The sequence below is a fragment of the Corythoichthys intestinalis genome, chromosome 19, assembly GCF_030265065.1.
Source record: "Corythoichthys intestinalis isolate RoL2023-P3 chromosome 19, ASM3026506v1, whole genome shotgun sequence".
In the NCBI taxonomy this organism is placed as follows: domain Eukaryota; kingdom Metazoa; phylum Chordata; class Actinopteri; order Syngnathiformes; family Syngnathidae; genus Corythoichthys; species Corythoichthys intestinalis.
Genome location: NC_080413.1, coordinates 41,069,771 through 41,095,725, shown reverse-complemented (window position 1 = coordinate 41,095,725; position 25,955 = coordinate 41,069,771). Strand labels below are relative to the sequence as shown.

At 40.8% G+C, this 25,955-nt stretch overlaps 1 protein-coding gene across 6 annotated transcripts in view; it reads left to right on the top strand.

Annotated features, from left to right (window-relative positions):
• Positions 1-25,955, top strand: part of LOC130907441 (gastrula zinc finger protein XlCGF8.2DB-like) — a 144,011-nt gene that overhangs the window by 16,110 nt on the left and 101,946 nt on the right. For 2 of the 6 annotated variants that reach the window (XM_057822538.1, XM_057822537.1), the window contains exon 2: positions 1,883-1,957. The exons of 2 other annotated variants lie outside the window; for them this stretch is intronic. The gene's annotated coding sequence lies outside the window, so the exon portion shown is untranslated. 2 more of the 6 variants (XR_009061475.1, XR_009061476.1) reach the window with 2 other exon arrangements.

Below are 25,955 nucleotides of genomic sequence, written 5' to 3'. Positions count from 1 at the left end.
TTTGGGCAGCTTCTTGGATGAGTTTGAAACAAGCGTTTCCAATCTGCAACAGGCTGATGGAAGTAAGTATCTGTAGCCTTCACATAAAAACCACTGCAATAGCTTCAATATAATTACATTGGATTCCATGTATTGCAGGAGGCCCAAAGTCCAGAAGTCTTCCCGCGTCAGACAGATGTCCCCATCTTTGATAATGATCTCTGCTCTGGATCGCGTCTCATCAAGGACATAGTCAAGCTATAATGGATAGAAAAATACACTTATAACCAGAAAATAAATAAAAGTACATATCGAGGACAAAAAGATATTGAAAATTTAATTGAAAATAGAGACATATTGTACAGTATACCTACAAGCATGGCTTGAACGGGGGAGATATTATTTAAATATCCCAGCGCTGGCCAGTAGTCATGGTCCCCTATTGACATTTGCGATGTGTCTAAAAGTAATTCAGCAACAGTTGCTATTTATATCCTGTTTTACACTCAAATAAAAAACTGACATTCGGCATCTAAGTAATGTTCTTTTTTGTGCAAGCATCACTAAAATGCATATAAATAGTACCTTTAAAGCTGTCAGCTTGGGGAGTGTGGCTTTCTGCATTCATGGACTCTGAAGAGAACACAGTATTATGCAGATACCAAAAAACAAGTACAACTTAAATTGTATCTGTATTAAAAATGATAATACCACTACCTCTCAGCTCGGGGATAATGAAAGGCTTCAACTGTGAAACATTTACAGATTTTCTCAGCAGAGTACCAGCTTTGCCGGAAAGTGTTGCCACACCCTTTTCAGAGATGGATGTTATAATGTATGGTCCAGACCAGTTAGCCTCCAGTCGCCCTCCTTTTCGGGCTTCCTTTCTTTTGTTAGCTTTCAGGACTTCATCGCCAACGTTGAAGTGGAAGGATTTAATGTTTGAACTTTGTTTTTTTTCAAATGCCTTCTTTTGCCTGTCTTAAGCATTTTTTATATTTTGACATATCTAAGAAAATAATAAATGCTTTTAAAGTCATGGTTATTTAAAACAACAATGTTAGTCACTTATATTTTATGTCTATTTTGCCATCACCTTGGCATGCAGATCCGCAATTTCTGCAGTCTTGGCCTCTATGAGTTGTTCTGTTTTTTCAACACATTGGACCTCCCCTTCTTTTTGCATGGTGTTTAATACATCTGGTAAGCGGGGTTGTCTTCCAAACATGGCATGTACTTAGTTGATCTCTGTTTGGAGAAAATAAAAATGTTTTTAAAGTTTTCCCATTGTAGTGTACATGACTCTATCAGCAGTTCTCACAAACTATTACCTGCTTTGATGTGTTGATGGCTGCCACAATACCTTTTAAATGAATGTCCCAATCATTTTGCTCGTCATTGCAGTATTTAGAAAGTGCATTCTTTATATTTCTGTTCGTGCGTTCAGCCTGTCCATTCGCTTGTGGATGGTAAGCAGATGTAACACAGTGCTTAACGCCCAATGCCTCCAAAATACCATGGTTCAACTGCAGACACATAGGTGAATGCGTTGAAATATGCAGTATGATTCATTAAACACGTTCCACAATAACACACTGCTTTTAAGTCCATAACTTTACCTCATTTACAAATTCTCGCCCTTGGTCAGTGATTATTTTCTTCACAAGCCCGAAGTCAAGGAGAATGTTGGCGATTTTTCTCGAGACCTCGGTGGCAGTTTTGCTGTAAAGGGATTTTGCCACCACCCATTTTGTAAAAAGGTCTGTGGCTGTAAGAATATACCTGCAACATGCACAAACGTTTTTTAAATGCATTGCATTGCAATCATGTTCCCCAAAGATGAATTTAAAATCTACACACATGCACACAAATTAAATTGAATACTACTTTTTGCCCTTTGCAGTTGTGGGAAGAGGACCAATCAGATCTATTCCAAGGACAGCCCATGCTTCCTGAACTTCATTTGGATGGAGGACAGGTGCAACGGTTTTCATAGTTTGATGACGCTGACAATGTATGCATTCAGCAACCTTTGATACAGGGCAATAAATGGATTTCAGTTTACTCAAAATTTATATTTGACTTATCAGATCGTTAAGAAGCAGTTACAAAGAGCGTGGCTTAGGTTCCCTTCCGAATAGTAAAAATAAAATAAATACCCATCTTTTGACATCTGCTTTCAGTGTTTTCCAGTGGTAGGATGCTACCACTTTATCCAATGTCCGACGCCATCCAGGATGACCCCCACTGCCCAGGTTGTTGTGGCAGCTCCTCAGTATATCACTAATTTGTGATTTTACCACCACCAAGCGTTCCCTGCTTTGATGGTTGTAAAACAACCGCTCATCTATGTAATATGAAAACACAACATTAACTTAAAGTGCCCGTGTTAACACATGCATCTCAAAAACACAGGTGCCTCGTGTCTTGGAAAAAAATGACTTCAAATTCTTACTGTTGGTTAAACTTACTTTTGATTGAGTACTTTTTGGCTGCCCCACGAATGTGGGCCTTTCGGCCCTTGGGACATTTTGAGGAGCGAGTCCCGCTGCTGTATTCTCCTGTCTTTAAGTAGTGGAAAATTTCCTCATACAAGTCGTCCATGGTTATACAAAGAAAGAACACAATAGTTCGTGCAAGCGTTGTTGTGATGATGACCGATGTTTCGTTTTTAAACAGGCATTTCACGGGAGAGCATTTCGACTCATCGGCCAATCATATAGCGAAAATAGCGGGACATCACTGTCAAGCGCAGGCCCTGCGAGTGGATAGTGAGGGGAATAGGATAGTGAGCCTACACCGTTTTCGAAAGCCGTTTTCCGGCCGGACTCACGCAGCGACCCACTGTCTTCTCCGGTTCTCACGTGTCCGCCCAAAAAGTGCCATTTTCGGCTTGGGATCATCACGACGACCGCCCTCACCTACAGTTCTCCCTCGGCCGCCGAGAATGCGTTTTTTTCTTGCCGTTTGCCTTTGACATTTAATATAGTGGTAGACGAGGAAAGACCACTGTTTACTGTGTCTTAAAATGATTATAGCGGACAGCCGGTGTTCTGTCAAAATTTCCTCCCTTATAAAATTTTGCTCCCAAAGCTTTTGTGGCGCTGAAAAAGCCCTCTTTTACATTCAGTTGGAGTCTTAATGTTATCCAAAGGTGCTAACTAAACTCGATACATCATAAACATACATATGCAACACGAAAATGGCGTAAATTAATACTTAACGACACGGCAAAGTCGTTTACGGTGAGAGCACGGGGTGCAGTTGCTGTATGCAGCTAACATGGTAGGATGTGTCTGAGAACTTTTGTACATGTCTTCACTTGATCAAACTGAAGTAAATATTCCTTTCTTTAAAGAAGGTTTGTAGTGTTTACTTTGGAATCGCTGCATTCGCGGCCATTTTTAACGTTACGCGCATGCGCAAAACTGCAAGGTAGCAATTTTTGATGGGTTGCAAATTTTGTCAGAACACCGGAAGCCAAATCAATTAAGATGCCACTTAAAGACATTAGACCCCAATCTAATTGATAAGCTGCTTGGTTGTTTTTCAGCGAAAACGTGCCGAATATTGCCAACAATCGTCCCGCTTTGTCAGTGTTATATCAGTAAACCAGTGAGCACTGTTAGCATGCTCAGTGCAATATAACCCCACATCATTGCAAACTGGAGGTGATACTGGGAGCAGCGAGCAGCGAAAATAAAAACTGTCCTTCTGTTCAAAGACACTTTTTTTTCTTCTTCTATTCAGTTTTGTTTTTTCGGTCAAATTTTTTGGCATATTGTCCTCATGAGTTAATGTTTCTAATCAATTTGAATTTGTTAGTATTTACTGATTTTATTTTTCAGTATCAAATGGTCAAAAATGTACCTTGAGTGTATTTTTACAGTTTGGATGTGACTTTTTTTTTTTTTTTTTTTTAAATTCAGGCAAATTGATGCGTGTTAAGTCTTTTCTGTTACAAACAAAACAATGTTAATAAAGTTATACTTTATAAGTTGATCTGTTATTTTCTCTAATAGAAAAAAAAGGATACAATGTGAGGCAGAGGCGTACTTATAATAGTAATAGACAAATTATACTATTTACAGTGGCGGTAGAGTTTGGGGGGGGCGCGAAACATTTACGTCTTCCTTGGGGGGGGGGGGGCGTAACAAAATAATTGAGAAGCACTGCTTTAACTGAACATCTTGATGTTCTTCCACATCTTTGCCAGTGAATTTGGCACCTGGGACATCATTTTCAGAGAGAATTGGTAGGTTTAGATCTGTAAACATCTTCTTCCTACACGATTTCCATTCATTTCCTATTAGGGACAAATGGTGGCGTATCCCTCCTTAGCAGCAGTAGCTAATGTCATGAATATTCATGAGCGGAAGTGGCGTGTTGCTTGCGGTACACCATTGGACCCCCAGAGCTGAAAATTGGGTTAATCGGCTATCGCAAAAACTGTAAGGGGTCTGTTATGGCGCCAACCACAGTTGGGGAGGATCACAATTTCTGACAGCCACATTTGCACCTATCAGAAAATGTCATGATAAAATGTACAGACTCTGGGCGTCCAATTGAGACGAGGGGGAGTAGGGATAGTGGCAAGGGATCGGGAAAGAGCTGTAAGAATGACTTGATTGTTCTTAAACAGTAGAGGAGTATCACCATTTCCGACAGCCACATCTGCACCTATCGAAATATGTGATGATGAAATGAAGAGACTCTGGGGGTCCAGTTGAGAGGAGATATAGTAGGGGGGAATATGGATGATGTCAGAAGATCAGCAAAGAGCTTTAAGAGTGGCTTGATTGTTCGTAGTCACAATAGTGGGGTATCACAATTTCCGACACCCACATCTGCACCTATGAGAAAACGTGACACAAAATATATACAGTATTGACCCGGAATATAAGACGGCCCTGATTATAAGACGACCCCCTCTTTTTCAGGACTCAAGTTTGAAAAAAGACTTTTTGAACACCAAATTAATTTTCATACTGAAGCAGTTTGCAATGTTTATAGAGTCGTTAGCTCAATTGCTGTGTCCAGCGCTGCAACTCTCTGCACTCTGAACTCTCGTGCACTCTCTCTAATGAGCCGGAACGCGCGCAGCTCTTTATAGTGTCTGTCACGTGACTGTGACGCGGACGCAGCCGGTAACGCGCTCGGCCAAACAGACACACAAGTACGGTGGGTGAATTATGTCATACAAAGGGTCACCACAATACAAAATAATTACAGTACATCTGAAACAAATGATTATAACAATATATTTGAGAGAAAAAGCATGTTATTTTGCTTCATTCAAATCTTAATATCTGAACATTTAAATATGTAAACTAAAGTGCAATCACATTCGTAAATGCAAAAGCAATTTATTGCAGCTTACTATATCACACTATCAAAAGTAACTAATATATTGAGGCAGAAATTTTTGAAATGTTAAAAATTCATTATACATTATGTGATTTTTTTTTTTTTTTTAAGCACGCATTTTCTTAATGACAACGTCATGATTAAGTAGCCTCGGCAACTCGTAGCGAGCGTATAGCCTCGTTTACGAAGCAAATGGCGGTTTACGCCGCTAGTGACCCTCTTCCTCATCGTCGTTCCTGTCGGCCTTGCTGTAGGCACATCTTGTCTGGCTCTGCCAGACTATTCTCCATGTATTTTTCAAACACTGAGAGAAATAGTCTGGGAACCATCCCATTAACGGCCTTTCGAGCAGGTACAAAATCAATCGACAGCTTGCTCCGCCCTGGAAATGGTATCCGCGTGAATGGTGGCCAGACTCAATAGCTGGAACAGCAGTGAGTCTGGTGTACCAGGCAAGGCAACATCTCCCTCCTTCGTGACTGATTCTGACGGATCGCAGATTTCAGTACAACACCGGTGTTCTGCCAAAATGTCCTACATCGGCGAAACGTCTACATGAGTCGAATTTGACACCAAAATTACTACCGTGCGCTCTCATCTTGTTTTGTTTAGATGCATACAGGCAGAACGTTCTAAAGAAATGCCTTAAGAAAATACTTAAATGCAGTTATATCTAATAAGGACAGTTTAAATATGCTACGTGACTAATGTTGGTCAATTGTTTCAACGCTCACACAAAAAAAATCACAATGGTTAAAAGTATGAGAGGGTAATACATGCAAAAAAATATTTTTGAGGCGATGAAAAGGTACTACAAAACTAAATAAAAACAAAAATAGTGAGTACTCGCCACTTCTAATCGATGTGCGGATGCTTGCGCAAGCGTGCTGAGCATTGTGTAGAACGTTACGCCATGTAGTAAGGAATTGCTGAACACCGGTGTTCTGCCAATATCTCCTCCTGATGCACATCAGTTAAAGGCAGCGCTTAAAGGTCAGCTGAAGAGCTTTTTGGATTTGGTTCTTGAGTGTTTTACTCGGTTAAATTGTATTAAATGCATCATTCGTTGTCTCAAAACTCATATTAAAAATATTAATTCATTGACCGTGTTTTTGAGGATTTTTGCCATTGCAACACCTTAAGGCTGGTTATGCTTCTGCGGCGGATGTCTTGCCGCGTCAAAGGAATTGCAGAACACCAGTAGTGTTCATCTATTGACAAACTACGTAATCACCCCAAGCGTCCATTGCGCGCTTAAAACATGACGCCCCCCCATTCGTCAAAACATGTACACTAAATATTATAGATTTTTAAATCAATGGCAATATTTTATATTTTTCTAATAACGTATTTTAGTAAAAGAGAACAATTGTGGCTTATGAAAGCCTCCAAGTCTTTAAGTCCGAGGTTCCCTTTAAGGCTTCATGGACAAAAGGCTTTAAAGCAGCGGTCTCAAACCGACTCCACAAAGGGCCGCAGTGGGTCCTGGTTTTTGTTCCAACAGATCCAGCACAAACAGTTCAACCAATGAGGTTTCTACTAACATAAGCAGCACCTGATTGCAATCAACTGATTACACTTGTAAGAAACCAGATTGGTGAAAAGGTATTTGTCTCGTTTGGTTGGAATAAAATCCAGTACCCCCTGCGGCCCTTTGAGGACCGGTTTGAGACCACTGCTTTAAAGGGACCCTCGATCTTAAAGACATGTAATTCTTTAGTATGAGTTATAATAATTTGATATTAAAAAACCCCTTAATGTTTTCGTTTTTATAAAATTTGTAAAATTATTTTAACTGATAGGTCGCCATGCTTGTTGACATCGTAGTGCGGTGACGTCACAGGGCCCCCTGCCAGACTCCCAGCGTGTCACTCGTTAGCTAGCCCAACATATCGTCGGTTCTGCCCCTCCAATTTGAACCAGAGCGGAAAAGTGAAGAGCAGGGCAGCACTGTCGGTCGTTCAAGATGAGCAGCAAAGGCAAAAATGCAGAGCAGGAATTACCTGATGAGACAAGAGTTGGGCAAAACTAGTGATGTACTTGCAGCAAATGCGTCTCAATGACAACGGAGCGAGAGAGTGTGTGCTGTCAAGAACTCTGGTTTTTGTTAGCAGATCTTCAAGGTGAGCTTTTGTGTTATCAAACTTTTTCCAATATAATTATGTAGATTGTTAGCATCCAGAACTGTCGTGTGCTTTACATACAGTACAGGCCGAAAAATTGAACTCACCCTGTCATTCGTGCATTTTAATTTTCATTACTATTGACATTATAAATTGTTGCTGAAGGTAATAAAATTGATAATAAATAAAAAAATAAAATTCTGCCCAAGAAGAACCATAACAAAGATCTATTTGAAATATTTCATTACCCAGGCTAATGTCGTAGCTTTCAGCTATGGTACATGTACGTAAAATGCGTAGCTGATTACAGCTACATTACCCTACATAATAATACGACTTTTTTTCTCATAGCAATAGTAGTTACGGACATTACTAGGGGTGTAACGGTACACAAAAATCTCGGTTCGGTACGTACCTCGGTTTTAAGGTCACGGTTCGGTTCATTTTCGGTACAGTAAAAAAACAAAATGCAAAATATAAATGCTAGTTGTTTATTACACACGTTTGTGCTTTCAACAATAGGAACATTAGCCTATACAAAGCTAGAATTCTGCTCAAAAAGTAGCGGGTATTTAAAGATAATCCAACAACAATTTGCCATTCAGACCCCGCGTATTGGTCAGCTTTCTTTCTGAAAGAAAGTAGGAGTAGTCCTGTGCTAACGAGAAAAGCAATCCCAATGACAAAGATTTTAACATGTATTTTACAAATGAAAGGCCTCAATGAAACATTTTTTTTTTCTTATGAACAGTTTTCAAAAGCTTTATTGGTGGATTTTCTCAAGTTAAAGCGCCACACAGAATTTAATAAATTTAATTTTGTAAGCAGGATGTGTGTATTATTCTTATTATTTAATTACAGGTGTTTTAGCTCATTTCATTTTATTTTATTTAAATGCGCTATTATTAGGGCCTGAGCTCTAAGCGTGCGAAGGCCCTATTGTTTTGCAAAGGATTATTAGGGCCCGAGCACTAGACGTGCGAAGGCCCTATTGTTTTGCAAAGGATTATTATTATTATTATTATTAGGGCCCGAGCACTAGACGTGCGAAGGCCCTATTGTTTTGCAAAGGATTATTATTATTATTAGGGCCCGAGCACTAGGCGTGCGAAGGCCCTATTGTAATGCAAAGGATTATTATTATTATTACGGTTCCCCGGAAATTTGCCAAAAACTCTCCCATTCATTTCTAATGGGAAAAGTTCCCATTCACTTCAATGGGATTTCAATGGAATTTACATTGCATTGATGCCATTGACGGCCATGCATGTCGAATCTATTGATGCCAATGTACTTGGATTCAATTGGCTATATGGATGTCGATGCCATTGACGGCCATGGACGTCCAAAATTTTTTCCCATTCATTTTCAATGGGGAAAAAACTACATTTCCCCAAATCAACAGAAAATGACCTGATATCAATAGGACGTGTCCCCCAAACGTCCCCAACTCAATTGACGCTTATAGGGGGTGCTGCCATTGACGTCCATGGACGTCCAAAATTTTTCCCATTCATTTTCAATGGGAATTTTTTTTTTTCCCCAAATCAACAGAAAATGACAAGATATCAATAGGACGTGTCCCCCAAACTTCCCCGATTCCATTAACAATTATGAAGGGTGCCGCCATTGACGTCCATGGACGTCCAATTCTCCCATTCATTTCTAATGGCTTTTACTTTGTTTCGTGCCATTGACTGGCATTATGGTCCATTCTATTGATAGACCTGAGTGAGGCTATGATCTGTATCTCCACAGAGGAAAGACCAAGGTGTAATTTCTCCCGAAATTGCAGTTTCTAGTTATTATTATTATTATTATTATTATTAGGGCCCGAGCACTAGACGTGCGAAGGCCCTATTGTTGTGCAAAGGATTATTAGGGCCCGAGCACTAGGCGTGCGAAGGCCCTATTGTAATGCAAAGGATTATTATTATTATTATTAGGGCCCGAGCACTAGGCGTGCGAAGGCCCTATTGTAATGCAAAGGATTATTATTATTAGGGCCCGAGCACTAGGCGTGCGAAGGCCCTATTGTAATGCAAAGGATTATTATTATTATTATTATTAGGGCCCGAGCACTAAGCGTGCGAAGGCCCTATTGTTTTGCAAAGGATTATTAGGGCCCGAGCACTAGGCGTGCGAAGGCCCTATTGTAATGCAAAGGATTATTAGGGCCCGAGCACTAAGCGTGCGAAGGCCCTATTGTTTTGCAAAGGATTATTTTTATTTTTTATTTTTTTTTTTTTTTCAGGGCAAATGAAAACGGCCAATTTGGAGGCCTGAACATTAACGAAAAGTCACCAAAATTTGCACATACGTCCGGAAAATTGTAAATTTCGATAATTTTGCAACGTTGCAAAAAAATATTACAAAATGGCTCAGTGGCGCCCCCTTGAAATTTTAAAATTGGCCTATAACATTAGGGTCTGTCAGCGTAGAGCAATGAATTTCGGGGGGTCTATACCTTGTCCAAAACCGCTCCAAAAAAGCATTTACACCCATATTCCAAACCCAACAGGAAATCGGTTATTTTGGATCAAATATGAAATTTTTATCGATTTACAGGGTGCACATTTGAGACCTTTTCGCCGAGGGAGTTAGTTGGATCATCTTCAAAATTGGTGAGACTGTTCAGGAGACATATGAAATCTTAAGTTTTGAAAATGGTGCGTTTTCATTCACGGGTCTGACCTGGGCGTGGTCCCAAAGTCGGCCATTTTTTCGGCAAAATGACAAATTCAGTAAATGACTAATAGTTCCTTGACACAACGTTCAATCTTTTTCATATTTGGCATGTATGTGTGGTATCCCACCCTAAACACGATTGCATTGAAATATTACCCATTAGGTCTAGCGCCCCCTAGTGAGAACAGGAAATGCCTTTTTTTACGAGACAGGTTCCTCCTCCAAGGGAAAAAACTCTGTTGACCTCAAACCTGCATCAGGGGAGCCTTAAGACCTGTGTTCAGGTGCCTGATGAAAAATATTGAGGTTTCGTTGAGGCGGAGGGGTCCAAACAGGAAAGTGAAAATGAACGTCAACAATTTGTCACGCAAAAAGCTTTGAACAGTCATAACTCGGCAGATATACAACATATCTGCGCCAAACTTCCTGTGTTTGTTGAGAGTCATACCCTGAAGGTTCTTGTAGGGGTCATTTGCATCAACTCTACAGTGCCAACTAGTGGCGACAGAAAGAAGTTTTAAAAAAGGCCTTTCCTATTGGGTTTTTTCAACATAGAGCGAGGAAATTTGGGGAGTAGATACCTTATGCAAAACTGCTCCAAAAAGTCTCTTGCACCCATATTCCAAATCCAACAGGAAATCGGGTATTTTGGATCGAATGTGAAATTTTCATGGGTTCACAGTAGGAGTTTACATTTGGAGGCTTGAATATGCACAAAAACTCACCAAAATTTGCACATACATGCGGCTTTGGATAACGTTCGATAATCTTGCAACGTTACGAAACAATTTAACAAAATGGCTCAGTGGCGCCCCCTTGAAATTTTCAAAAAGGCCTCTCCATTTAGGTTTTTCTAACATAGAGTGATGAAATTTGGAGAGTCAAAACTTTGTGCAAAACTGCTCCAAAAAGTCTCATGCACACACATTCCAAATCCTACAGGAAATCGGGTATTTTAGATTGAATGTGAACTTTTTATCGATTTACAGTGTGCACATTTTACACCTTGGCACCTAGGGAATTAGTTTGATCATTCTCAAAATTGGTGAGACTGTTCATGAGGCATATGAAAACTTAAGTTATAAAAATGGTGTGTTTTCATTCACGGGCCTGACCTGGGCGGGGCGCCAAATTCTTCCATTTTTTCGCCAAAACACCGAATTCGGAAAATGACTGATAACTCCCTCATACAACGTTCGATCTATTTTAAATCTGGCATGTGTGTGAGGTATACCAGCCTGAGCAGGACTGGATTGAAAATTTACCATTTGTGCCTGGCGCCTCCTAGTGGGAACAGGAAATGCCCTTTTTTACGGGACACACTCCTCCTCTAAAGGGAAAAAATCAATCTACCTCAAACCTGCATAAGGGAAACCTTAAGACCTGTCTTCAGGTGCCTGATGAAAAATATTGAAGTTTCGTTGAAGCGGAGGGGTCCAAACAGGAAAGTGAAAATGACTGTCAACAATTTTTCTCTCCAAAAACTTTGAACAGTCATAACTCGGCAGATATACAAGATATCTGCGCCAAACTTCCCGTGCTTGTTGAGAGTCATACCCTGAAGGGCCTTGTAGGGGTCATTTGCATCAACCCTACAGCCCCAACTAGTGGCGATAGAAAGTCACTCGTTTTTCCAAAACATGTCCAGTTCTTTTCATGTTGGTCATTGTAGTTTCAAGACCTATTAAAATACTTTTTTACGGCCCATGTCCACGTGTCTCTGTCTGTTGCCGTGACGACCCTTTGTTCGCCATTTAAAGGAAATATTTTTTTTCAGAGACTCAGGGAGCTTATAGAGCCACAATAGTTGGCACACTTGGTCGAATTGGCCCAGTTAGAAGATTAATTTTGGTTTTGAATAAGGGCTTGGCTGCACAGCTCAGTAGTGGCTCCTTTTTTGTAGTACTCTCTCCAATAGGGTTTTTTATCTCTTGGGTGTGGGAATGTAAATAGGCGACTTTCGAGCATGTTAGGTTCTAATGAGATGATTAGAGAGGAGGATCTGCCACCACCCTGACCTGCACACAGTCCGAGTTGCGCTAGATTGCGAGGGCCCGTTCAGTCCTGCTTGCAGGCCTAGTTAGGGCCCGAGCACTAAGCGTGCGAAGGCCCTATTGTTTTGCAAAGGATTATTTTTTTTTTTTTTTTTTTTTTTTTTTTTCAGGGCAAATGAAAACGGCCAATTTGGAGGCCTGAACATGCACGAAAAGTCACCAAAATTTGCACATACGTCCGGAAAATTGTAAATTTCGATAATTTTGCAACGTTGCAAAAAAATATAACAAAATGGCTCAGTGGCGCCCCCTTGAAATTTTAAAATTGGCCTATAACATTAGGGTCTGTCAGCGTAGAGCAATGAAATTTGGGGGGTCTATACCTTGTCCAAAACCGCTCCAAAAAAGCATTTACACGCATATTCCAAACCCAACAGGAAATCGGTTATTTTGGATCAAATATGAAATTTTTATCGATTTACAGGGTGCACATTTGAGACCTTTTCGCCGAGGGAGTTAGTTGGATCATCTTCAAAATTGGTGAGACTGTTCAGGAGACATATGAAATCTTAAGTTTTGAAAATGGTGCGTTTTCATTCACGGGTCTGACCTGGGCGTGGTGCCAAAGTCGACCATTTTTTCGGCAAAATGACAAATTCAGTAAATGACTTATAGTTCCTTGACACAACGTTCAATCTTTTTCATATTTGGCATGTATGTGTGGTATCCCACCCTTAACACGAGTGCATTGAAATATTACCCATTAGGTCTAGCGCCCCCTAGTGAGAACAGGAAATGCCTTTTTTTACGAGACAGGTTCCTCCTCCAAGGGAAAAAAATCTGTTGACCTCAAACCTGCATCAGGGGAGCCTTAAGACCTGTGTTCAGGTGCCTGATGAAAAATATTGAGGTTTCGTTGAGGCGGAGGGGTCCAAACAGGAAAGTGAAAATGAACGTCAACAATTTGTCACGCAAAAAACTTTGAACAGTCATAACTCGGCAGATATACAACATATCTGCGCCAAACTTCCCGTGTTTGTTGAGAGTCATACCCTGAAGGTTCTTGTAGGGGTCATTTGCATCAACTCTACAGTGCCAACTAGTGGCGACAGAAAGAAGTTTTAAAAAAGGCCTTTCCTATTGGGTTTTTTCAACATAGAGCAAGGAAATTTGGGGAGTAGATACCTTATGCAAAACTGCTCCAAAAAGTCTCTTGCACCCATATTCCAAATCCAACAGGAAATCGGGTATTTTGGATCGAATGTGAAATTTTCATGGGTTCACAGTAGGAGTTTACATTTGGAGGCTTGAATATGCACAAAAACTCGTAAAAATTTGCACATACATACGGCCTTGGATAACGTTCGATAATCTTGCAATGTTACGAAAAAATGTAACAAAATGCCTCAGTGGCGCCCCCTTGAATTTTTCAAAAAGGTGTTTCCTATTAGGTTTTTTTAACATAGAGTGATGAAATTTGGGGAGTCGATACCTTGTGCAAAACTGCTCCAAAAAGTCTCTTACACCCGTATTCCAAATCCAACAGGAAATCGGGTATTTTGGATCGAATGTGAAATTTTTATCGGTTCACAGTAGGAGTTTACATTTGGAGGCTTGAACATGCACGAAAACTCACAAAAATTTGGACATACATGTGGCTTTGGATAACGTTCAATAATCTTGCAACGTTACAAAAACATGTAACAAAATGGCTCAGTGGCGCCCCCTTGAAATTTTCAAAAAGGCCTCTCCATTTAGGTTTTTTCAACGTAGAGGTATGAAATTCGGAGAGTCGATACCTTGTACAAAACTGCTCCAAAAAGTCTCTTGCATGCGTATTCCAAACCCAACAGGAAATCGGGTATTTTGGATTGAATGTGAAATTTTTATCGATTTACAGTGTGCACATTTTACACCTTGGCACCTAGGGAATTAGTTTGATCATTCTCAAAATTGGCGAGACTGTTCATGAGGCATATGAAATCTTAAGTTATCAAAATGGTGTGTTTTCATTCACGGGCCTGACCTGGGCGGTGTGCCAAAGTCGGCCATTTTTTCGCCAAAACACCGAATTCGGAAAATGACTGATAACTCCCTCATACAACGTTCAATCTATTTTAAATCTGGCATGTGTGTGAGGTATACCAGCCTGAGCAGGACTGGATTGAAAATTTACCATTTGTGCTTGGCGCCTCCTAGTGGGAACAGGAAATGCCCTTTTTTTACGGGACACACTCCTCCTCTAAAGGGAAAAAATCAATCTACCTCAAAGCTGCATAAGGGAAGCCTTAAGACCTGTCTTCAGGTGCCTGATAAAAAATATTGAAGTTTCGTTGAAGCGGAGGGGTCCAAACAGGAAAGTGAAAATGACTGTCAACAATTTTTCTCTCCAAAAACTTTGAACAGTCATAACTCGGCAGATATACAACATATCTGCGCCAAACTTCCCGTGCTTGTTGAGAGTCATACCCTGAAGGGCCTTGTAGGGGTCATTTGCATCAACCCTACAGCGCCAACTAGTGGCGATAGAAAGTCACTCGTTTTTCCAATAGATGTCCAGTTCTTTTCAGGTTGGTCATTGTAGTTTCAAGACCTATTAAAATACTTATTTACGGCCCATGTCCACGTGTCTCTGTCTGTTGCCGTGACGACCCTTTATTCGCCATTTAAAGGAAATACTTTTTTTCAGAGACTCAGGCAGCTTATAGAGCCACAATATTTGGCACACTTGGTCGAATTGGCCCAGTTAGAATATTAATTTTGGTTTTGAATAAGGGCTTGGCTGCACAGCTCAGTAGTACCTCCTTTTTTGTAGTACTCTCTCCACTAGGTTTTTTTTTAATCTGTTAGGTGTGTGAATGTAAAGAGGCGACTTTCGAGCTTGTTAGGTTCTAATGAGATGATTAGAGAGGAGGATCTGCCACCACCCTGACCTGCACATAGTCCGAGTTGCGCTAGATTGCGAGGGCCCGTTCAGTCCTGCTTGCAGGCCTAGTTATTATTATTATTCTTCTTTTTTCAGGGCAAATGAAAATGGCCAATTTGGAGGCCTGAACATGCACGAAAAGTCACCAAAATTTGCACATACGTGCGTCTTTGCGTAAAATTCGATAATCTTGTGTCGTTTTGAAAAAATGTCAAAAAATGGCTCAGTGGCGCCCCCTTGACCCTTAAAATTTTCAAAAAGGCCTCTCCTCTCAGGTTTTCAACGTAGAGCAATGAAATTTGGGGAGTAGATACCTTATGCCTAACTGTTCAAAAAAGCCTCTTGCACCCATATTCCAAATCCAACAGGAAATCGGATATTTTGGATCAAATGTGAAATTTTTATCGGTTCACAGTTGGAGTTTACATTTGGAGGCCTGAACATGCACGAAAACTCACCAAAATTTGCACATACATGCAACTTTGCGTAAATTTTGATAATCTACAAAAAAAATTAACAAAATGGCTCAGTGGCGCCCCCTTGAAATTTTCAAAAAGGCCTTTCCTATTTGGTTTTTTCAACGTAGAACGATGAAATTTGGCGAGTCGATACATTGTGCAAAACTTCTCCAAAAAGTCTCTTGCACCCATATTCCAAACCCAACAGGAAGCCGGAAATTTTGGATCAAATGTGAAATTTTATCGATTTACATTTGAGACCTTGTCGCTGAAGAAAATAGTTGGATCGTCTTCAAAATTGGTCAGACTATTCAGGAGACATATGAGATCTTAAGTTTTCAAAATGGTGAGTTTTCACTCAAGGGTCTGACCTGGGCGTGGTCCCAAAGTCGGCCATTTTTGGGCAAAATACCAAATTCAGAAAATGATTAAAAACTCCGTGATACAACGTTCAATCTTTTTCATTTCTAGCATGTATATGAGATATCCCAGCCTGAACACGACTGCATTGAAATATTACCCATTAGGCCTGGCGCCCCCTAGTGGGAACAGGAAATGGCCTTCTTTACGAGACAGGCTGCTCCTCCAAGGGAAAAAAATCTATTGACCTCAAACCTGTTTCAGGGGAGCCTCAAGACATGTTTTCAGGTCCCTGATGAAAAATATTGAGGTTTCGTTGAAGCGGAGAGGTCCAAACTGGAAGTGAAAATGACCGTCAACAATTTGTCTCGCCAAAAATTTTGAACAGTCATAACTCGGCAGATATGCAACATATCTGCGCCAAACTTTCCGTGTTTGTTGAGAGTCATACCCTGAAGGTTCTTGTAGGGGTCATTTGCATCAACTCTACAGTGCCAACTAGTGGCGACAGAAAGAAGTTTTAAAAAAGGCCTTTCCTATTGGGTTTTTTCAACATAGAGCAAGGAAATTTGGGGAGTAGATACCTTATGCAAAACTGCTCCAAAAAGTCTCTTGCACCCATATTCCAAATCCAACAGGAAATCGGGTATTTTGGATCGAATGTGAAATTTTCATGGGTTTTCATGGGTAAGAGTTTACATTTGGAGGCTTGAATATGCATAAAAACTCACCAAAATTTGCACATACATGCGGCTTTGGATAACGTTCGATAATCTTGCAACGTTACGAAACAATTTAACAAAATGGCTCAGTGGCGCCCCCTTGAAATTTTCAAAAAGGCCTCTCCGTTTAGGTTTTTCTAACATAGAGTGATGAAATTTGGAGAGTCAAAACTTTGTGCAAAACTGCTCCAAAAAGTCTCTTGCACACACATTCCAAATCCTACAGGAAATCGGGTATTTTGGATTGAATGTGAACTTTTTATCGATTTACAGTGTGCACATTTTACACCTTGGCACCTAGGGAATTAGTTTGATCATTCTCAAAATTGGTGAGACTGTTCATGAGGCATATGAAATCTTAAGTTATAAAAATGGTGTGTTTTCATTCACGGGCCTGACCTGGGCGGGGCGCCAAATTCTTCCATTTTTTCGCCAAAACACCGAATTCGGAAAATGACTGATAACTCCCTCATACAATGTTCAATCTATTTTAAATCTGCCATGTGTGTGAGGTATACCAGCCTGAGCAGGACTGGATAGAAAATTTACCATTTGTGCCTGGCGCCTCCTAGTGGGAACAGGAAATGCCCTTTTTTACGGGACACACTCCTCCTCTAAAGGGAAAAAATCAATCTACCTCAAACCTGCATAAAGAAAACCTTAAGACCTGTCTTCAGGTGCCTGATGACAAAAATTGAAGTTTTGTTGAAGCGGAGGGGTCCAAACAGTAAAGTGAAAATGACTGTCAACAATTTTTCTCTCCAAAAACTTTGAACAGTCATAACTCGGCAGATATACAAGATATCTGCGCCAAACTTCCCGTGCTTGTTGAGAGTCATACCCTGAAGGGCCTTGTAGGGGTCATTTGCATCAACCCTACAGCGCCAACTAGTGGCGATAGAAAGTCACTCGTTTTTCCAAAACATGTCCAGTTCTTTTCATGTTGGTCATTGTAGTTTCAAGACCTATTAAAATACTTTTTTACGGCCCATGTCCACGTGTCTCTGTCTGTTGCCGTGACGACCCTTTGTTCGCCATTTAAAGGAAATTTTTTTTTTCAGAGACTCAGGGAGCTTATAGAGCCACAATAGTTGGCACACTTGGTCGAATTGGCCCAGTTAGAAGATTAATTTTGGTTTTGAATAAGGGCTTGGCTGCACAGCTCAGTAGTGGCTCCTTTTTTGTAGTACTCTCTCCAATAGGGGTTTTTATCTCTTGGGTGTGGGAATGTAAATAGGCGACTTTCGAGCATGTTAGGTTCTAATGAGATGATTAGAGAGGAGGATCTCCCACCACCCTGACCTGCACACAGTCCGAGTTGCGTGACGTCCGAGTTGCGCTAGATTGCGAGGGCCCGTTCAGTCCTGCTTGCAGGCCTAGTTATTATTATTATTATTAGGGCCCGAGCACTCTCAGCGTGCGAGGCCCAATTGTTCTTCGAAGGATTATTATTATTATTATTAGGGCCCGAGCACTCTCAGCGTGCGAGGCCCTATTGTTCTTCGAAGGATTATTATTATTATTATTTTTTTTTCATGGCAAATGAAAATGGCCAATTTGAAGGCCTGAACATGCTCAAAAACTCACCAAAATTTGCACATACATCCGGCTTCGCGAAAATTTCGACAATTTGGCAACGTTTACAAAAAAAAATAAAAAATGGCTCAGTGGCGCCCCCTTGCAATTTTCAAAATGCCCTTTGCTTTGATGTATTTCAACGTAGGGCGATGAAATTTGGGGAGTGGATACGTTGTCCAGAACCGCTTCAAAAAGTCTAAAGCACCCATATTCCAAACCCAACAGGAAATGGGATATTCTGGATTGAATGTTGAAAAACATAGCATTTTGGGCGAAAACCAGCATGCACGTTTCAGACCGTTGCGCCGAGCCAGTACGTTGGATCTTCCTCAAAATTGGTGTAAGTGTTCATGAGACATATGAGATACTAAGTTGTGAAAATGGTGAGTTTTCGTCCACGGGCCTGACCTGGGCGGGGTACCAAAGTCGGGTGTTTTTTTGGCAACGCGCCAATTTCAGTAAATGATTAATAACTTCCTGATACAAGGTCCAATCTTTTTCATATTTGGCATGCATGTAAGGTGTCTTAACCTGAACACGACTGCATTGAAATATTTTCCATTAGGCCTGGCGCCCCCTTGTGGGAAGAGGAAACACCCTTTTTTACGAAAAAGGCTCCTCCTCCTGGTGAAAAACATCAATTGATCTCAAACCTGCATCAGGGGAGCCTTAAGACATGTCTTTAGGTATCTGATGAAAAATATTGAGTTTTCGTTGATGTTGCAGTATCCAAACAGGAAAGTGAAAAGACCCTCGGCATTTTCTCTCAAAATGGCAAATTTCAAGGTCTGAACATGCTCGAAAACTCACCAAAATGTGCACATACATGTGGCTTCATGTAGATTTCATGAATTTAGCAACATTGCCAAAAGATGTAATAAAATGGCTCAGTGGCGCCCCCTTCAATTTTTAAAAAAGGCCTGTCCTATTAGTTTTTTTCGACGTAGAGTGATGAAATTTGGGGAGTGGATACGTTGTGCAAAACTGCTCCAAAAAGTCTCTTGCACCCATATTCCAAACCCAACAGGAAATCGGGTATTATGGATTGAATCTTGCATTTTTGTCAAAAACCTGCATGCACGTTTGAGACCATTACGCCGAAGCAGTAAGTTGAATGCTTCTCAAAATTGGTCAGACATCCCAAAAACATGCATGGTAGGCTGATTGAGCACTCTAAATTGTCCGTAGGTATGAGTGTGCGCGTGAATGGTTGTATGTCTCCTTGTGCCCTGCAATTGGCTGGCAACCAGTGCAGGGTGTCCCCTGCCTACTGCCCCGAGTTAGCTGGGATAGGCTCCAGCACCTCCGCGACCCTCGTGAGGAAAAGCGGCATGGAAAATGAATGAATGAATGAATGTTCATGACACATATGAGATGTTAGGTTATCAAAATGGTGACATTTCATTCACGGCCCTTTCCTGGGCAGGGGAGCAAATGTGTCTTATTTTTGACAATACAATTCAGTAAAAGACTACTGTATTTTTCCGACTATAAGTTGTGTTTTTTTTTCTTCATATTTTGGTTTGGGGTGCGACTTATACTCAGCAGTGACTTATGTGTGAAATTATTAACACATTATGATAACATTTCCCATGTTATTTAGGTGTTTTGGACTAATGGTTTTGTAAACTTGTTAGCATGCTATAGTTATCTGAATAACTCTTAATAGCTATGGCCATTTTCATTTGCCATGAAAAAATAATAATGAGTGCGCTCCCAGTTGGGCGTGAAAGCGCCACAAACTAAATGCATCCATTTCAATATAAAAAAGTCAATTATACAATTGAACATACATTGCCAAAGGCAGAACGCGAACGTGGCCATAGCTATTAACAGTTATTCAGATTACTATAGCATGCTAACAGGTTTACAAAACCATTAGGCCTGGTGCCCCCTGGTGAGTGAAATTATTAACACATTATGATATAATTTCCCGTGTTATTTTGGTGTTTTGGACTGATGGTTTTGTAAACTTGTTAGCATGCGATAGTTATCTGAATAACTGTTAATAGCTATGGCCACGTTCGCGTTCTGCCTTTGGCAATGTATGTTCAATTGTATAATTGACTTTTTTATATTGAAATGGATGCATTTAGTTTGTGGCGCTTTCACGCCCACCTGGGAGCGCACTCGCACTTGTTTACGTGAATAAGCGCTCGCACACCAGAAGAAGACAGACAGCCACGTAGCTCTGAGTGAGTGAGTGAGTGAGTGAGTGAGTGAGTGAGTGAGTGAGTGAGTGAGTGAGTGAGTGAGTGAGTGAGTGAGTGAGTGAGTGAGTGAGTGAGTGAGTGAGTGAGTGAGTGAGTGAGTGAGTGAGTGAGTGAGTGAGTGAGTGGACTAGTTAGCGAGAGAGAAAGACGGCTGCGAACCTACGTTCATTGTTTATGCCTTTAAAATATCTCTACAGAGGCAACGCCTGCGTGTATCATCTTTTCTGTTGTTGTGTGTTTTCCACCCGCGAGCGGACACTTACAGCCAGTTGTGTGGTTGTTTGAATGGTGTGCTAATGCTAGCGAACGCATGCTAATCTGTTACATTTTTGCTGTAGTAGTACGTAATTATCATTTATTTACGGTGATGTGAACCTGTTTGCTATCGAGGACCAAATTGATTCAACAAATTATGCGGACATCCAGAATTGTCTTTTTGGAGTTCGCTGTCTATAGCCAGGACTGAGCGGTAGCGTCCTGGTGAGGACAGTATATTCGCATTTCGTTGTTTATGCACTGTACACTGTACATTTATTCAGCATGTTGTTCTCTATTGTATCTTTATATTAAATTGCCTTTCAAGATGACATATCTGTTCTACGTGTTGGATTTTATCAAGTAAATTTCACCCACAAATGCGACTTATACTCGGGTAAGACTTTTGTTTCCTTAAAGCAGAGGGGTCCAATAGGAAAGTCATAATGACCGTGTTCAGGTGCCTAATAAACACTTTTGTTTTGTTAAAGCAGAGGGGTCCGATAACAAAGTCATCATGACCGTCGCCATTTTCTCTCCCCACTAATTCTGAACATTCAGACATGCAATATATCTGCCTGGATATCTGTCTGTTGTCGACTGCCACCGCCCCGACCTGCCTGCCCTCCGACTTTGTTTGACGTCCGAGTTGCGCCATACGCGAGGGCCCGTCAGTCCTGCTTGCAGGGCTAGTTATTATTATTATTATTATTATTATTTTTTCATGGCAAATGAAAATGGCCAATTTGAAGGCCTGAACATGCTCAAAAACTCACCAAATTTTGCATATACATCCGGCTTCGCGAAAATTTCGAAAATTTAGCAACGTTTTTTAAAAAAATCAAAAAATGGCTCAGTGGCGCCCCCTTGAAATTTTAAAAATGCCCTTTGCTTTGATGTTTTTCAACGTAGAGCGATGAAATTTGGGGAGTGGATACGTTGTCCAGAGACGCTTCAAAAAGTCTGCAGCACCCATATTCCAAACCCAACAGGAAATCGGATATTTTGGATTGAATGTTGAAAAACATAGCATTTTGGGCGAAAACCAGCATGCACGTTTCAGACCATTGCGCCCAGCCAGTACGTTGGATCTTCCTCAAAATTGGTGTACGTCTTCATGAGACATATGAGATATTACGTTGTGAAAATGGTGAGTTTTCGTCCACGGGCCTAACCTGGGCGGGGTACCAAAGTCGGGTGTTTTTTTGGCAACGCGCCAATTTCAGTAAATGATTAATAACTTCCTGATACAAGGTCCAATCTTTTTCATATTTGGCATGCGTGTAAGGTGTCTTAACCTGAACACGACTGCATTGAAATATTTTCCATTAGGCCTGGCGCCCCCTTGTGGGAAGAGGAAACACCCATTTTTACGAGAAAGGCTCCTCCTCCTGGTGAAAAACATCAATTGACCTCAAACCTGCATCAGGGGAGCCTTAAGACATGTCTTTAGGTATATGATGAAAAATATTGAGTTTTCGTTGATGTAGCAGTACCCAAACAGGAAAGTGAAAAGACCCTCGGCATTTTGTCACAAAATGGCCAATTTCCAGGTCTGAACATGTTCGAAAACTCACCTAAATTTGCACATACATGCGGCTTCATGTAAATTTCATGAATTTAGCAACATTGCCAAAAGATGTAATAAAATGGCTCAGTGGCGCCCCCTTCAATTTTTAAAAAAGGCCTGTCCTATTAGTTTTTTTCGACGTAGAGTGATGACATTTGGGGAGTGGATACGTTGTGCAAAACTGCTCCAAAAAGTCTCTTGCACCCATATTCCAAACCCAACAGGAAATCGGGTATTAGGGATTGAATCTTGCACAACATGGCATTTTTGTCTAAAACCAGCATGCACGTTTGACACCATTACGCCGAGGCAGTAAGTTGAATGCTCCTCAAAATTGGTCAGACTATTATTGACACATATGAGATGTTAGGTTATCAAAATGGTGACATTTCATTCACGGCCCTTTCCTGGCCAGGGGAGCAAATGTGTCTTATTTTTGACAATACAATTCAGTAAATGACTATAAGTCGCGTTTTTTTTCATATTTTGCTTTGGGGTGCGACTTATACTCAGCAGCGACTTATGTGTGAAATTATTAACACATTATGATAAAATTTCCCATGTTATTTTGGTGTTTTGGACTAATGGTTTTGTAAACTTGTTAGCATGCTATAGTTATCTGAATAACTCTTAATAGCTATGGCCACGTTCGCGTTCTGCCTTTGGCAATGTATGTTCAATTGTATAATTGACTTTTTTAAATTGAAATGGATGCATTTAGTTTGTGGCGCTTTCACGCCCACCTGGGAGCGCACTCGCACTTGTTTACGTGAAGAAGAGCGCTCGCACACCAGAAGAAGACAGACAGCTACGTAGCTCTGAGTGAGTGAGTGAGTGAGTGAGTGAGTGAGTGAGTGAGTGAGTGAGTGAGTGAGTGAGTGAGTGAGTGAGTGAGTGAGTGAGTGAGTGAGTGAGTGAGTGAGTGAGTGAGTGAGTGAGTGAGTGGGCGAGTTAGCGAGAGGGAAAGACGGCTGCGAAGCTACGTTCATTGTTTATGCTTTTAAAATATCTCTACAGAGGCAACGCCTGCGTGTATCATCTTTTCTGTTGTTGTTGTGTGTTTTCCACCCGCGAGCGGACACTTACAGCCAGTTGTGTGGTTGTTTGAATGGTGTGCTAATGCTAGCGAACGCATGCTAATCTGTTATGTTATTGCTGCAATAGTACCTAATTATCATTTATTTACGTTGATGTGAACCTGTTTGCTATCGAGGACCAAATTGATTCAACAAATTATGCGGACGTCCAGCATTGTCTTTTTGGAGTTCGCTGTATATAGCCAGGACCGAGCGGTAGCGTCCTGGTGAGGACAGTATATTCGCATTTCGTTGTTTATGCACTGTACACTGTAGATTTATTCAGCATGTTGTTCTCTATTGTATTTTTATATTAAACTGCCTTTCAAGATGACATATCTGTTCTATGTGTTGGATTTTATCAAGTAAATTTCCCCCAAAATTGCGACTTATACTCCGGTAAGACTTATATATGTTTTTTTTCTCTTTGTTGGGCATTTTCTGGCTTGTGCGACTTATACTCAGGTGCGACTTGTAGTCCGAAAAATACGGTAATAACTTCCTGATTGAAGGTGCAATCTTTTTCATATTTGGCATGAATGTGAAGTATTTCAGCCTGCACATGACTTTATTGAAATATTACTCATTACGCCTGGCGCCCCCTAGTGGGAACAGGAAACACACTTTTAATTAAATAGGAAGGCTCCTGCTTCTCAGGGTCAAAAATCAATTGACCTCAAACCTGAATCAGCGGAGCCTTAAGACATGTGTTCAGGTGCCTGATCAACAATTTTGTTTCGTTAAAGCAGAGGGGTCCAAAAGGAAAGTCATAATGACCGTGTTCAGGTGCCTAATAAACAATTTTGTTTTGTTAAAGCAGAGGGGTCCCATAGGAAAGTCATAATGACCGTCGCCATTTTCTCTCCCCACTAATTCTGAACATTCAGACATGCAATATATCTGCCTGGATATCTGTCTGTTGTCGACTGCCACCGCCCCGACCTGCCTGCCCTTCGACTTTGTTTGACGTCCGAGTTGCGCCATACGCGAGGGCCCGTTCAGTCCTGCTTGCAGGGCTAGTTATTAGGGCCCGAGCACTGAGCGTGCGAAGGCCCTATTGTTTTGCAAAGGATTATTATTATTATTATTATTATTATTATTATTAGGGCCCGAGCACTAGGCGTGCGAAGGCCCTATTGTAATGCAAAGGATTATTATTATTATTATTATTATTATTATTCTTCTTTCTTCATGGCAAATGAAAATGGCCAATTTGGAGGCCTGAACATGCACGAAAAGTCACCAAAATTTGCACATACGTGCAGATTCGCGTAAATTTCGATAATCTTGCGTCGTTTTGAAAAAATGTCAAAAAATGGCTCAGTGGCGCCCCCTTGACCCTTAAAATTTTCAAAAAGGCCTCTCCTCTCAGGTTTTCAACGTAGAGCAATGAAATTTGGGGAGTAGATACCTTATGCCTAACTGCTCAAAAAAGCCTCTTGCACCCATATTCCAAATCCAACAGGAAATCGGTTATTTTGGATCGAATCTGAAATTTTTTCGGTTCACAGTTGGAGTTCACATTTGGAGGCTTGAACATGCACGAAAACTCACCAAAATGTGCACATATGTTCAACTTTGCGTAAATTTTGATAATCTTTGAAAAAAATTAACAAAAAGGCTCAGTGGCGCCCCCTTGAAATTTTCAAAAAGGCCTGTCCTATTAGGTTTTTTCAACGTAGAATGATGAAATTTGGTGAGTCGATACATTGTGTAAAACTGCTCCAAAAAGTCTCTTGCACCTATATTCCAAATCCAACAGGAAGTCGGAAATTTTGGATCAAATGCGAAATTTTATCGATTTACATTTGAGACCTTGTCGCTGAAGAAAATAGTTGGATCGTCTTCAAAATTGGTCAGACTATTCAGGAGACATATGAGATCTTAAGTTTTCAAAATGGTGAGTTTTCATCCAAGGGTCTGACCTGGGCGTGGTCCCAAAGTCGGCCATTTTTGGGCAAAATACCAAATTCAGAAAATGATTAAAAACTCCGTGATACAACGTTCAATCTTTTTCATTTCTAGCATGTATATGAGATATCCCAGCCTGAACACGACTGCATTGAAATATTACTCATTAGGCCTGGCGCCCCCTAGTGGGAACAGGAAATGGCCTTCTTTACGAGACAGGCTCCTCCTCCAAGGGAAAAAAATCTATTGACTTCAAACCTGTTTCAGGGGAGCCTCAAGACATGTGTTCAGGTGCCTGATGAAAAATATTGAGGTTTCGTTGAAGCGGAGAGGTCCAAACTGGAAGTGAAAATGACCGTCAACAATTTGTCTCGCCAAAAACTTTGAACAGTCATAACTCGGCAGATATGCAACATATCTGCGCCAAACTTTCCGTGTTTGTTGAGAGTCATACCCTGAAGGTTCTTGTAGGGGTCATTTGCATCAACTCTACAGTGCCAACTAGTGGCGACAGAAAGAAGTTTTAAAAAAGGCCTTTCCTATTGGGTTTTTTCAACATAGAGCGAGGAAATTTGGGGAGTAGATACCTTATGCAAAACTGCTCCAAAAAGTCTCTTGCACCCGTATTCCAAATCCAACAGGAAATCGGGTATTTTGGATCAAATGTGAAATTTTTATCGGTTCACAGTAGGAGTTTACATTTGGAGGCTTGAACATGCACGAAAACTCACAAAA